Below are 15,067 nucleotides of genomic sequence, written 5' to 3' on the forward strand. Positions count from 1 at the left end.
TAAGGCTGAGCAATATTCCACTGTGTGGATGGACCATGTTTGTTTATCCCTCATCCGTCGACAGACACTTGGGTCGCTTGCACTTTTGGCCGTTGTGAATCCGCTGCTGTGAACATTCACACACAGGCAGGTGCCTGTCTGGGTCTCTGCCTGCAGGTCTTCTAGTTCGCACCTGGTAGAAGAGCTGGTGGGTCAGGTGGCAATTCTGTTCACCTTTTTGAGGAGCCACAGACTCTCCCACAGCAGCTGCCCTCTGGATGTCCTTTTGACTCTTGAGTTTTGAAACAAGGGAATGAACTACCTATTCGAAAACTTAAATCATCACAGGGAAACAAATCAGCAAGTTCTAGACTGTGGGAAACTTAACAGGAAAAACAACTGGGTTTCATGCATAAAAACACAAAGAACAAAAAAACCCACCAAACCACAGAAAAAAAAAATAATGAGGGAGGAGGTGAAGCTATAAATTAAGACGTGAGCAGCATCAGCTACATTTTGTTTATTCGTTTATCCATTGATGGGCATGAAGTGACCAGGTTGGACTGGGTCACCAGGGCCAGCATCTGCTGGGATGCTGTGGGCACCAAAAACCTTGAGTGAAAGAATGAGTGAGTGAATGAATGAATGAGTGAATGAGTGAGTGAATAAATGAGTGAGTGAATGAGTAAGTGAATGAATGAAGGAAGGAAGGAAGGAGTGAGTGAATGAATGAATGAGGAGTGAGCGAATAATTGAGTGAGTGAGTGAATGAATGAATGAGTGAGCAAGTGGGGTGATGAAGGAGGAGAAAGCCTGCCCAGTGCTGCCCATGACCACTCCAGCTTGCTTAGAACCCCGGGTTCCCAGCCCCAGCTCTGGGGTTCCAGACCTACTACCTTGAGCCTCTGTGGGCCCACCTCTGAGATGAGCAACTCATCCGGATCCAGGGTCCCTGGGTGGCCAGGGAAATGCCAAGGAAGGGGCAAGGCCGACGGCCAGCCCTGTGGGAGCAGGGTCCTGGCAGATGAGGGTCCCTGGGGTATCTGTCCCCACCGTGCCCAGGGCTCTGCTCTCCCTGACACCCGCACCCTCACATTGATCCTTCTTGGCCTTAATGGCAGGGTTGGGGCTTTGGGGCAGCACTTACTAGAATCGGAAACCTGTGGGGTAGGGGAGACACCTGTCAGTATTACCCTCCCCCCCGGGACCATTAGCCCATTAGCCCATTGTTGGGCTTTGGGAGCCAGAGATGTGGTGGCCAGCTTGACACACAGCCAGGCCAGCACAGACCTGAAATTCCGGGACATCACTGGGTACTAGTCCCTGTTCTACAGTTGGGGAAAATGAGGCTCGGGAGGGGAAGGCTGGATTGGGGGTGGATGAGGGACCCGCCAGCCCAGTGTGCCTGGTGGTCTGGGGCGTGTGGCTTTGGCTAAGGGTCATTTTGTTCCAGTCACGTTGTCCTGTCATCTCCAGTCACCAGAGCAGCTTCTGTCTTACCCCAGGGCCTTTGCAATTGCTTTTCCCCAAAGTGTCCACACAACTCCCTCCTTCACTCATTCAGGTTGTGGCTTCAGGTCCCTTGACCCTCCTGGCTAAGCCCCCACCCTCACACACACACACACACACACACACACACACACACACACACACACACGCTGCCCCCATCAACCCAGGCTGCAGGATCCTGTTGCCCTATTCGTTGCCCTTGATCTCACAAGGTTGTGCTGTGGTTCTAAGGCACAAGCACGTGTAGGTGCACAGGATTCAGGTGTGGCTTCTTCTCCCACCTGCTGCCTGGGAAAGCTGGAGGCCCCATGCCCCAGGCCACCTAAAGAGTGACAGTTCTCATCATAGTGCTGACCCGGAGTTCACCTTTTGCTGGCTTGGAGGCCAAGGTCCTTCCTCCCTCTCACCAACCCCTTTTGACAGAGGGGACTCCTGGGCTCAGAGAGGTCCCTGCATCTTTGCCCAGGGACGTACATCTGTGTAGAGCAGGACTCAGCCAATCCTTTGTGTCAAGGGCCAGAAAACAAACATTTTCAGCTTTGCGGCTGGATGGACTCTCGTAACTGCTCAGCTCGGTCCGTTGTGTCATCGAAGTGGCCACAGATGATGCTTAATGGAAGGTACGTGTCCATGCCAGTGAAACTTTGTTCACGGACAGTAAAATGTGCATTTCATGTCATTTTCATGTGTCACAAGAGAAGCCTTCTTCTGATTTTTTTCACCCGTTTCAAAATGTAAACATCACTCTTAGGGTGATAGAGTCCTCATACAGACGGATGGTGGCTGGACCGGGCCTGCGGACCAGAGTCTGCAGACTCCTTCAAGCAACCTCACTCTATTGCACTCAAGCACTGAGCTGCAAGACGGTGGTCCTTCTCTGCTGAGGCTGGAGGCTGTGTGGAGGACAGACTCTTAAGTGACCTGTGATTCCACCTCCTGCTGGTCATGCCTTGGTGTCGTCCACTCCCCTTGAGACGGGCGGGACAAACAGGCTGTGGCCGAGGTGACATCATACACAACCAGATCTACATCCCCTCCCTGTGGGTTTGACAAAGTGAGAAGCTGAGTTGGAGAAGCCCACGTGCAGCCGAGGTCGGCCTCCAGCCAACAGCTAGCAAGAAACAGGACCCTCAGTCTTCCAACAGCAAGGAAATAAATCCTGCAACAACGTGAGGGGGTTGGAAAGCAGCCCCCTCCATGGTGGAGTCTCCCGATCAGCCCCCAGCCCTGGCCAACACCAGTGATGCACCCTGAGCAGAGGACCCAGCTCCACCAGCCTTGGAAACTGTGAGATAATCAATGCGTGTGTTGTTTTAAGCCTCTGTGTTTGGAGAAATTTGTTATGCAGCAGCAGCTAACTAATACAAGCTATATGTGGGGACAATCCCAGCTTCCACCACTTGTTGGTCCATTCATTACTTTACATCCAGCATGTATTTATTGAGCACTACTGTATACCACTCATTCATTTATTGATGCTGCCTCCCCCAAAGCCCAGAGCGGGATGACTGGCCAACCTCGCCCAGCAGGGGTCTCTACTGCCCAGGGCTATTCCTCCTGCTTCCAATCCAGTCCAGAGGGTCCTTACCCCACTGGCTGACTTTATACACCCCATTAGCTGACATCATGGGGTTCTTACCCCATTGGCTGACTCCATACAACCATGTGATCCCAGCTTGGCCAATCAGGGCTTTCCCTTACCTGGCCACAGAGATTGGTTCAACAAGGACATGTGACTAAAGTTGGGCCAATCAAAGCCTTCCCTGCGACTTTTGCTGCTTTTCTTGAGGAAGAAGTGCTGACCTTCTGCTGGGGCTGTTAGGCTGATGGGGGGATTTGGTCTGGGGCTGTCGGCACCATCTTTGTCCCCTCAAATGGGGAGACTGTTGAGGAAAAAAGCCAAGAAAGAGGATGGCAGAACTGAGAGATGGAGAGGTGGACAAATCTTTGTGACACTGTTTGAGGGTCCTGGATCCAGGTGAGCCTGAAACTAGCTGGACCAGGGACGGTCCTGCCCCCAGGGGACACTGAGCAACACCTGGGGCGTCTGTGGTTGTCAAGACTGTGGGGCTCCTGGCATCAAGTGGGTGGGGGAGAAGGAGGCTGCTCCACACCCCACAGTGCCCAGGATAGCTGCAAAACACAAAGAACCATCTGATCCCAAATGTCAGCAGTACTGAGGGGGGGAACTCTGAGTTAAATCTATCCCTGGACCTTTCAGTTCCATGAGCAAAATTTCCCATTTAAAAGAAAAAAGTGCCAGTTTCAGTTGCAGTTTCTGTCACTTGCAACCAAAAGATTCTAATCAAACTGGAGTTAAGACTCATGTAGGGGGTTTTGGATATGGAAGCTACGGGTGGCCAGCCTGGGTGGGCTTCATTCCACAGGGTGGGGTGGGAGGACAGGTCAGTCCTTACACTTTCATTATTTTTAATAGGCTTATTTTAGATTTATAGAAAAGTTGCAAAGATGGTACAGGGAGTTCCTGTATCCTGGCACCCACTTTGTCCTGCCGTTAACATCTTCCATGAGTGACAATGACATTTGTCATTGATACATTGTTATCAACTAAAGTCCTCATTTTTTTTTTTTCAGATTTCTTTAGTTTTTCCCTAATGTCCCTTTTCTGCCCCCAAGACTCCATCAGGATCCCACATGACATTTAGTTGTCACATCTCCTTAGGTCCCTCTGGGCTGTGACAGTTTCTCAGACTTTCCTTGTTTTTGATGACTGGATAGCTTTGGAAGGGGTTTGTCTGGTATTGTTCTCAGGGTTCGACCGGGGTGATGGGCTTGGGGAGGAAGACCATAGAGGGGAGGGGGCTTCTGATCCCATCACTTCAAGGGTCCATGCTGTTCACACCGATGATCACAGTCAGGGGCCACGGAACTTCTTGAGTATGTTTGCAACTTGTTTTTTTGTTTTTTTGGAGGCTTACTGGGATTTGAATGCAACTTTAGTTTAGGATTTGATGATGACCTGGCTGTGACATCTATCACCCCTTTGATTGCCACAGTTGATTGCCTTTTGCTTCTTCTTTTTTTTTTATTTTGGTGAAATTCGCATGACATACAATGAACGATTTTTTTAAAATGTTTTTTATTTATTTATTTTATTTATTTATTTTTAGTTGCATTGAGTCCTCATTGATGGGCACGGGCTTTCTCTAGTTTCGGCGAGCAGGGGCTACTCTTCTTTGCAGTGCGCGGGCTTCTCATTGCAGTGGCTTCTCTTGCTGCGGAGCACAGGCTCTAGGCGCCTGGCCTTCAGTAGTTGTGGCACGCGGGCTCAGTAGTTGTGGCTTGTAGGCTCTAGGGTACAGGCTCAGTAGTTGCAGCACATGGGTTTAGTTGCTCTGTAGCATGTGGGATCTTCCCGGACCAGGGCTCAAACCCGTGTCCCCTGCATTGGCAGGCGGATTCTTAACCACTGCGCCACCAGGAAAGCCCCATGGACATGGGTTCGAGCCCTGGTCTGGGAAGATCCCACATGCCACGGAGCAACTAAGCCCGTGCACCGCAACTACTGAGCCTGCACTCTACAGCCCACGAATCACAACTACTGAGCCCTTGTGCCATAACTACTGAAGCCCGCGTACCTAGAGCCCGTGCTCCGAAACAAGAGAAGCCACCGCAATGAGAAACCTGCGCACTGCAACGAAGAGTAGCCCCTGCTCGCCCCAACTAGAGGAAAGCCCGCACGCAGCAATGAAAACCCAACACAGCCAAAAATAAATAAATAAAATTTTAAAAATAAATAAATAAAAAATAAAGTGTACAGGACAGTGGCTTTTAGCACATTCACCTTGTACAACCATCATCTCTCTCTAGTTTCAAAACATTGTCATCACCCCCTAAAAACATCAAGTGCCCAATAGCACTCACCCCCACCCCCCTTCCCAGCCCCGAAAACCACACACCCACTCTCTGTGTCTGTGGATTTGCCTGTTCTGGACGTTTCCCATCAATGGAGTCACACACTGTGTGTCCTTCTGTGTCTGGCTTCTCTCACTGAGCATCGTGTTCTCAAGATCCATCCGTACCGTAGTGAGTGTCAGTGCTTCACCCCTTTTCAGGGCTGAGTGATGTTCCCGTGTGTGGAGGGACACATCATGTGTATCCATTCATCAGCTGAAGTACATTGGGTTTGTTTCCACTTGTTGGCTGTTATGAATCGTGTTGCTGTGAATTTGTTTTTTTAAACAATTTTTACCATAAAGTCTCCAAGCTCATACTGGTTCATGACAAATTCTCACAAAAACCCTCCAAGGGAGGTACCATGATTTTTCCCATTTTATAGATGGGGAAACCGAAGCACGTAGAGATTAAGTAACCTGCCTGGGGTGACCCAGCCACTGGCAGAGCTGGATTTGAACCCAGGAAGTGTTAACCTCATGGTCTGCTGCTGGACCTCCACTCCATTCTGCTGGTCATTTTTGCAGCCCTGGGGACATGAGACAACCATCAGGGGAGGACAAACACCCCAGACCAGCTCCAATAGCCACCCCCAAATTCTCACCCACTGGAACTAGATTCCTGGCCTCACCCTGCAGATTCTGATGGGGACACCTGACCCAGGGCTGGGGAGTCGGGCTTCTCCCTCAACTTGGGGTATGCAGGGGGGTGGGATTCCACAAGGTTTTACAAATGCCCCCAATGCCCCTCAGGAGCCTGGCCGCTCACGTGCCACTGGGGCCTGGACGTGAGTCAGCTTGGCCCCAGCTGGTTTGGAATTTCCCGTGGGTCGGGGCAGATCCAAGGTGAAGGTTCAGGAAGTTCCAGCGCAGGTGACATCAGTGTGCAGGGCTGGCTGTAGTCTACACCCGAGAGGACGGGCCGGGGCAAGGAGAGGCTTGGTCCACCTGCTCAGATCCTCCTCTGGCCCTTGTGTTGCAGGGACTTGCCGGGAAAGGCCAGCATGGCCGTGCCCTGTGCTGCAGGGGTGTCCTGTTCCCTTGTGACCCAGGAGCATAACGGGTGTGCCCTGCTCTCTGTTCCATCCCTTGTGCCTGGCCCAGGATGATAAATGTTTAATGGATGAACGTGTGGCCACAAACTTGCGGTCAGCCTCGTCTCTGTCCCCTGCGGCAGCCCACCCACCTCCCTCCCGGGGCCCTCTCCCCCTCCTAGGCCCACCCTTGCCCTAGCTGCCTCTCTGCTGGTGCTCTAAATCCTCCCTATCTTCCTACTGCCCTGGGGATAAAGCCAAGCCGAGTTCCCCCCTGAAGTGGGGTTGGGGGTGAGGGCACATCCTGAGGGTCCTCACCCCTCCCCCAACCCCTCCCCAGCTCAGGCCTGGCTCACTGCTGGCCTTTGATAAAAAGAAATTCAAAGTTTGGCTCCTCCGGCTTTGGGACAGCAGCTCCACCTCCTCCAGCCTCCATGTTTCCACCAGATGAGCTTTGGAGAGGTGGCCCCTCTGTGCCCACCTCTCCAACATATGTGGCAGATGGAGTGACCTCCAGCCCCTCCCTGACCATACCACGCCATTGCTCCATAACCTTCAATAGCTCCCTAGTGTCCCCAGGATAAAGGCCTCGCCCTAGCTTTCCACACCCCCCACCATGCCACCTCTCCCTTCCCAGCCTCACTGCCTGTGTGTGTCCGCCCCCCCCCCCCCCCCCCCCCGCCGCACACACACATGTTCCTCTGGGCCTTTGCACGTGCCGGGCCCTCCCTCTAACAGTTCTACCCCTCTGGGCTTGGTGGGTGGACTGCTGATCTTCTTTCCCCTCCCACCTGCTCCCCAACCTCAGGGCCCAGCCCTGACCCAGCCTGGGGGGGGGCGTTCCTAGTCAGGTGTCACATTTAACCCCTGCCGCCCTTGTGTCCCAGGCTCCGTGCAGAGGCGGGAAGGCCTGTCTGGGGCGGATCTCAAACCCGTTAGACAGGTTTGCTGTTCCCTGAAGTGGCTCTGGCTCAGAGGCAGCCCTGCCCGGGCCTGAGGATCCCGCTCTGGGCTCAGGCCAGGCAGGAGAGAGCCGTAGGGCCCTGGAACCCGCCAGCCGGCGCCACCTGAGGACACCTCGGGGCAAGTGGCAGGTGGGCCGGGTACAGGGAGGCGGCTGGGCTGGACGGAGTAGGCTCCAGGCGGGAGGGCTAGTGAGAGCCGGAGATAGAGGTGGGGACAGCAACGGAGACAGACAGAAAGAGAGAGAGGGGGCAGAAAAGAAGGAAAGTGACCAGAGACAGAGGCCGGGGTGGGGGGGGCACAGACGTGGCTTGTGGGACCTTGCTGCCTCTGCCTCAGTTTCCTCTTCCGCACCCTGGGGGGGCCTGATTGGGACTTGAGAAGGAGAGAAAAGAAGGGAGTGGGAGAAGGGATGGGAAAAGAGGGGGAGGAGGGGGAGAGGGGAGGGGTGGGGTAGGTGGGAACCCAACCCGCTGGGCAGGGGGGAAGTGGGTGTGGAAAGGAGAAGTGGTGAGGGACCCAGGCCCTGAGGAGCAGGAAGGGAGGAGGTGCTCCGTGGCCCGGGAACACCGGGGCTTTCCAGAACGTGGAGAAACAGGAAGTGGCTAGTCTCTGCCCCCGCTGGCTGGACGGGCCAGGCTGGGCCCACCTGCCCCGCCTCACCTGCCTGATCACCCGGGCTCCTCCTCCCTGGATGGGCCTAGCCCAGGAGTCTTTCCCAGGGAGGAAACAGAGGCTGGTGGGTGGGTGGGGGGATTTCTCCAAACTGAGGGTTAGCCCAAGAATCTCCTGACTCACAAGGAAGCCCCCAGGGATCTGACCTCTGTCAATCTGAAGTTTTCTGCTCTTTAAAATAATGACCCGCACAGTGAGCTTGTCTGTATGTTGATGCTAGCATCTCGCCCATTTAGCAGGCGGGAACACCAAGGCTCGGAGAGAGGGAGCTGCTCGCCCGGACCCCTCCTGGCTTGGCTCTTGGGCCCCATTTCTCTCTGTGGTCTCCCCATGTCGGGTCCCTTAATTTCACCGATAAAAACACAGGACTCCCAAACCAGTTAGATGTGAATTTCAGATACACGGAGGCTACTTCTTTAGTATAAGTATATCCCAAATATTGCCTGGGATATACTTGCACTAAAAAATTATTCTCCGTGTACCTGAAATTCACATTTAAGTGGGTGTCCTGCATTTTACGTGGCGACCCTACTTCCTCGAGCCTGGTCAAGGTGCCTGGGGGATAGTTAGGGGGCCCCTGCGTGGGGCGGGGGCAGAAGGAGGGCTTGAAGAGGAGGCTCTTTGACCTCAAACAGATCTTCACCAGACAGACCTGTGGCCTTCTGTGAGCCCTGTCCTCACCGGACGAGGAGCCTTGGGCATTTCTGACTATTGAATGTTCACTTAGGTGACCCTATGATCCAGATGTTCACCTGGAAATATTCATAATGGCTTAATACTAGGCACTGTTCATTTAGCTGTCTGAACAGCCTTGGAGATAGATACTATTATCCGTGGGAAACGGAGACACAGAGAGGTTAACTCACTTTTCAGGGGTCACACAGCACCCAGCCCAAAGCCATGCCTCGAGCTCCAGAGCTGCATCCCTTCTGCTCTCCCAGGCCTCCTCTTGCGATTCCCTGGAAATCCCCAAATCTGACTAATTCCCTAGACATCCCCAGACTTGGCAGTTTCCTCCATGCTGAGACGGCTGGACCCACCACGGCCTGAGCAAACTGCCCCCATTTCAGGCAGAGTTACCCATAGAGACCCTGTGTTTACCTGAGGTGGACGTGGTGGAGGTCAAGTCCACGCCCCCCCGCAGCTCGCTCCCTGACCTGGGCCAGCTGCAAAACAGTTCTGTGCCTCGGTTTCCCCACCAGCAAAACGTAGGTAACACCGGTCCTGACCCCAGAGGGCCGCAGTGGGAACAGGGCCAGCTTTGGGGGCGTGTGACTCAGGACCTCGCCCAGGCCTGGCGCTGGGGCGGTGGGGGTGGCGCTGTGCTCAATTGAATGCTCTGTGGTCTCCGACTTGAAGTTCTTAATGCTTTTTGAACAAGGGGTCCTGCGTTTCACGTTTCACTGGGCCCCGCAAATGGTGTGGCTGGTGCTGTGTGAGCGGAAACGGGAAAATGCCACCAGATACTCTGTAAATTAGTTTATTCACCCTTTCGAAGCTTAAGTCTGTTGCTCAATTTGATTTCTTCTCATTAGCTGTAAAAAGTAGTTCCAAAGTCAAGGTTATAACCCAATTGCCAAAAACTACGCATGTCAAAGTGAAGCTCGCTCTGGATAAATCACTTCTCTCTGGGTCTCAGTTTCCCCATCTCCTCCCTTGTGCTTGTGGGTTTGGGTATAGGGGGTCCTTGGCCTGAATTTTTTAGGGCAAACAGATTTTAAACAGACCAGGCCTTTGAACAGCTTATAATTTGCCCTTCTTGGGACTTCCCTGGTGGTCCAGTGGTTAAGACTCGTGCTTCCAATATGGCGGGTGCGGGTTTGACCCCTGGTTGGGGAACTAAGATCCCACATGCTGCACGGTGCGGCCAAAATAATAATAATTTCCTAAGTTTAGCTGCCTGGCAAACTCCTACTTGAACTTCAAAGCCCCAGCTTCAACACCCCCTCAACCCCTCCTTCCATGATGCCCTAGGCAGACACTGTACTCCTCCCTGGGCTCTAGGCCTGACCTTGCAGATGGAAGTGTCTGGTCCTGGCCCTATTTCCCCTAGACTGGGGGCTTCCTGAGGGCAGGGATGAGAACTGAGTCCTCTTTGGGGCCCCGGATTTGTCTCCAGGCACGTAGCAGCATCCATAAGAATTCACTGAATAGACAAGCAAGTGGAGAGGTGATCTCTAAATTCAAGGGGTACAGGAGGCCTCTGGCTGGTGGTGAGGTGGGTCCAGGGATATGGTGGCATCTTCATTCCTGCACACCCTGTTGGGGAGGGGGTGGTGCCTCCTGCCCTGGCTCTGCCTGAACCGCCAGGCCCACCCTGTGGTGGGCCCAGTGGGCTCTAGTCGCAGGAACACAGCTTGTCTGTGCCAGGGCTGAGTCCCACCCTGTTCCTGGCAGTAAGGCAAATGCCAGCATCATCTGCATCAGGCCCCTAGAAGCCCTAACGGGGAGGGGGCCAGGAGGGGAGCCACCCAGACCCCGTGGCCCTGCCTGAGAGGATCCTGCTTTTTCTCCTGGTGGCCCCTGGGGCTTATCAGAACCCTTGTGTCAGGCTCCCCGTTGGGGTGGGGGGTGGTCCCAGGACTCCTATTCTGGGGTGGAGACAGATTCGTGAGCAGACTACTTTCGGTGGGGAGGCAATAGAGGGAGGGAGCATGACTGGGGGACCCAGGGCCCTTGCAGATGGTTTTGAGGCCAAGATCTGGGTTGTCCAAGAGCCCCAGTGGCTGACAGGTCAGGGTCGGAGTGCACCAGGGGAGGGCACAGCCATGCAAAGGCCTGCAGGTGGGGGTGACTCCTCATGCTGCAGAGGAGGAAACTGAGGCTCGCGAGGGTAGCCAGCAACAGTCAGGGCGGGATTCGAATCCAGGACCCATGGAGTCCGAGCCTCTCCCTAAGGCGTAAGGGCCTCAAGGGGCTCAGGGGCCGCCGAGAGATGGCCCCGCCCACGACCCCGCCCACGACCCCCCGCCCACCAGAGGCTCCGCCCCACGGCATGACCGGAAGTGCGCGGGGCCCCCAAGATGGCGCCCGAAACCCGGAAGTGAGCGCGGCCGCGGCGAAGCTCGGAGAAACGGAGGCGCCGCGGGCTCCGCGCCCGGCCGGACCCGGGTCCGAGGTGAGGCGCGCCCGGCCCCACCCCCTGGCCCGTCCTCGCCGCCCCCGCCCGGCTGAGCCGCGCTCCCTGGCCTGCGCGGGCCCTGGCACCCCGCGGCCGCCCGCGCCCCGGGCCGGGGGTTCCGGAGTTCCGGGGTTCCGGGGCAGCGGGCGCGGGGAGCGCGGCGGCGTGTCCCCGCCCTCCTGGGCGACCCCCGACTACGTCCTCCGCCGCGATCCTGCGACCGCGTCGTCCGCCGTGAACTCTCTCTAACCCCGTCCTCCTCGGCGACCCTCGACCTTGCGCTGCTCCGTGACCCCCGCCCGACACTCGCCTTGGCGTGAACCCTGAACCCAGGCGACTCCCCAGCCTTTTCCTCTCGCCCTCCTCGGCGATTCCCTGACCCCTCCCGTCTTGGTGATCCCCGGACTTTACTTTGGTGACCCTTGACCCCGTACTTCTCTGTGACTCTCCTGCAGTTGGTGACCCCCTCCTGACTGCTCCTCCGTCATTCCCCGACCCCTCTCTTCTTGTGACTCTCCAGCTCCATTACCTTAGCCCCTCCTTTTCTGGGTGACCCCTGACCCCAGGCTGCTTGCAGATTTCTGCCCTTCCTCCTCAGTGTCCCCTCTCCCAGGACCCCTCCTGTCCTGGCTTCTCCACCCTGGGGCTGTTGTTCCCTGTGTTTCCACGGGTGGGATCCTGTGGCCTTGGGATGGGGGCCTTGCTGGTATTAGCTGAGCTGGCAGAGCATGTTGGGTGGGAGTGTCTCCCGGAGCTGGCACTGGAAACGGCCCCCAAGGATGTGCTGGGGGAGGTGGTGGGCAGAGGGCTGCCGGGACTTGAAGTGGGTGGAGGAGCAGCCTGTGACGGTGGATGGGGAAAGGAGGCCCCTTCCCAGCACCCCAGCGCTGGCCGGGAGGGGCCGGGGCAGGGGAGCAGAGGCGTGGACAGCCAGGCAGGAGTGTCTCATAGCATCGTGTTGTTAACGTCCTGGAAAAGGAAAAAGAACCGAGCGTGTGAAGTGTGTCTGCCCCCCTCGGCTTCTGCTTCCCGGAATGCGCCTTGGTCCCGCCTGCCCTGGACATCCTTTCTGCCTGTCCACTGCCTGGCCCGGCCAGGTTTGGTGCCATCTGTTTGCACGCGGGGCAGGCCTGGACAAGGCCTGGGATGGAGCTTGCTGGCAGTCACGGGGTGGGGGTGGGGGGGTGCGGGTGAGTGTTCCACGTGTGGCGAGGGGGCTGGTGTCGGACGGACTTTAGGTGGGAACCTGCCTACCTGCTGCCGGGCCAGGTGATCCAGCCCTGAGCCCACCATGGTGGGTCTGTCCCCGTAGGAAAGGTTCAAGGGAACTGGGGCTGGTCCCCAGGGGCCGGAGAGCCCGGAGGGAAGAAAGGCCACCTGTCAGAGGCGTGAGACTCCAGACAAGTCAGTGGACGTGAGGCCCGCCCTTCCTCCAGGCTGGGCGGCCAGGGCTGGACCTGACCCTGCGTTTCCCGTCCCTGCCCTGGGCCCTGCATGCCTGGCTGTGCTGGGAGCTCTGCCCTTAGGGACCCTTGTGAACAGAGGAGAAGCCGTGGGCCCCTGTCCTTGGGGCTGAGACCTGGAGCTATTGGGCGGTCTGGAGAAGCCACCGCCAGCCCAGCTGCACCTTTTCTTCCAAGCGCCCTGGATTTTCCCAGGGGAGTCCCCAGAGATGGGTAGTGGCTGTTCAGGGCTGTCTGCTTGGACCCTGGGTGGGTGGGCTGGGGAAGGGTGGTCCCAGGACGCCCCAGGGCCGGGGAGATGCAGGCAGGCGCCTGACAGACCCTGGGGAGCCTGGAGAGTGTGAGACACCGTCCCCAGGGACAGCCAATGGGGACCCAGGGGAAGGCTCTCTGGGATTTTGGAGGGCTGGAGGGCCCTTTGTTTAACTCTGTGAGATGTCTGCTCACACCTGCCTGGAGCCGGACCCACCCTGTGTGTGTGTGTGTGTGTGTGTGTGTGTGTGTGTGCGCTCGCGCGCGCGTGTGCACGCATTGGGGGAGATGTTTACGCTTTGGCGGCGGGGTGGTGGGCCCTGGGGCCCAGATGAGGGGCCTGATTTCCAGGGGAGCCTCGCGGCAGAGCACAGAAGAAGCAGTTGGCTTTGAAGTCCAGGCGGGGTGGCCCTCAGGTGTGCAGCCCAGGGCCAGCGCTCTCCGGCTGCCTGACCACCTCGACCTGGGTGGGGTGGGGGAACGGAGGCTGGCCCCCATTGGGAACATGACCAGCCCAGCTGGCCCAGCTTGGTTCTAGCAAAGGCTCAGACACCCCTCCAGCAGGGGCCGGGCCGGAAACGCTGACCCACCGGGCCGGAAACGCTGACCCAGCACAGGGCTCTGGCCACGTGAGCGAGCCAGGCTGGGAATAAAGAGGCAACTGTGCCCAGTCCCCAGAGGCCGCCTCCCTCCCAGGACGGCCTCCACCCGTGAGGCTTTTACAGAGGCTGCCGGGGGCGGGGATCTGCTTTTTCTCCGTGCGGGGGGGAGGGGGGGGGGTCTTGTCATCAAAAAGTGGAGGCATCTGGAGGCTGACACACAGAGTGGGGAGACAGGCCCCCAGGGCGTCAGCACAGTTCCAGGGGGTGCGTGTCAGTGTGCGCATGTGCGAGTGCATGTGTGCAGATTCGTGTGCAGCAGTGCACGTACATGCCAGAGTGTGCACGCGTCATGCACACGTGTGCATGCGTGTTGCACTTGTGCATACATGTGAGAGTGAGTATGAGTGTGTGTGTGTGTGTGTGTGTGTGTGTGTGTCTTGCGTACGTGCGATCCGTCAGTGGGCAGGCTTGGAGCATCTCCAGCCACTTTTCCACAGCCAAGGGCCGTGTGGTCAGATGCGGGGAGGGCTGGTTACGGAAGGCTGCCTGGAGTAGCCGAGAGCGAGGTCACTCAGGCCCGGTCCAGGCCTGGCCAGCCCTGCTCACCCACCGTCTCCCCATCTGCCCAGCCTGGGTGCGGCCTGGTGTCCGTGGGCCCCCTCTCCCCTGAGTGGAACCCCAGTCCCTGTCCCTTGGAACTATCCTCTCCTCTGCTGCTGGCAGGTCAGTCCCACATGGGCGACCTGAGCTGGGCTGGGGAGGACAGCAAACTTCCTTAATCTTCCTGCCATGGTGACAGCCACCAGCGTCCTCCCTGGGAGGTGGGGCCGCCCTGCCCTCAGGCGGGTGACTCAGGTGAGGGCGATTTCTGAGGCTCTGGGCTTGCCAGCCCCCTGGGGTGGGGGGCAGAGCTAAGGCCTGTCGTTTATGTACAGCGACAGGGACTGACTTTGAGAACACGATGCTCAGTGAGAGAAGCCAGATAGAAGGACACACTGTGTGATTCGTTTGGTGGGAAACATCCAGAACAGGCCAATCCAGAGAGACAGGGAGTGGGTTAGTGGTTGTCAGGGGCTGGGGAGGGGGTGGGGGTGACTGCTGATGGGAGTGAGGTTTCTTTTTGGGGCGACGGAATGTTCTGGAACTAGATGGAGGTGGTGGTTGCAGAAGTCTGTGGATGTACTAAAGGCCACTGAATTGTTCACTTTAAACTGGTGAAGCGTATGGCATGTGAATCGCGTCTCCATAAAACAAAGAAGTGTTTAAAAAAAGAGAGATAGCAGGGCCTGGCTGAGCCCTCAGATGCCCGGTTCTGCGGCCTGGGGTGAGCGGGCGTCAGCTGGCCCAGAGCGTGGAGGTCTGTCTTCTCCCAGCCCCACAAGGAGGGCAGGGGAGGTGCCGTCTGCCCATCTTATGGTGGGTGAACGAGGCTCCCCTGGGAGCCCCCAAGCCCCAGCTCTGCCCTGACTGCCACCGGCAGGAAGCGGTCTTGCGGGTACGTGGGCTCCTGGTGCAGGGGTGCCTGGGCCGTGGTGGGAGGCCTGGGAGCCCCTGC

The 15,067-nt window shown here is 57.1% G+C and overlaps 1 protein-coding gene across 4 annotated transcripts in view; it reads left to right on the plus strand.

The window, feature by feature from the left end:
• Positions 1 to 7,405: 7,405 nt before the first annotated feature.
• SBNO2 (strawberry notch homolog 2) overlaps positions 7,406 to 15,067 on the plus strand; it is a 47,478-nt gene continuing 39,816 nt past the window's right edge. For 3 of the 4 annotated variants that reach the window (XM_059918980.1, XM_059918983.1, XM_059918985.1), the window contains exon 1: positions 11,053 to 11,192. The gene's annotated coding sequence lies outside the window, so the exon portion shown is untranslated. Of the gene's footprint in view, positions 7,531 to 11,052; positions 11,193 to 15,067 lie in introns of those variants that run through there. The other variant, XM_059918982.1, reaches the window with a different exon arrangement.

The sequence above is a fragment of the Balaenoptera ricei genome, chromosome 3, assembly GCF_028023285.1.
Source record: "Balaenoptera ricei isolate mBalRic1 chromosome 3, mBalRic1.hap2, whole genome shotgun sequence".
In the NCBI taxonomy this organism is placed as follows: Eukaryota; Metazoa; Chordata; class Mammalia; order Artiodactyla; family Balaenopteridae; genus Balaenoptera; species Balaenoptera ricei.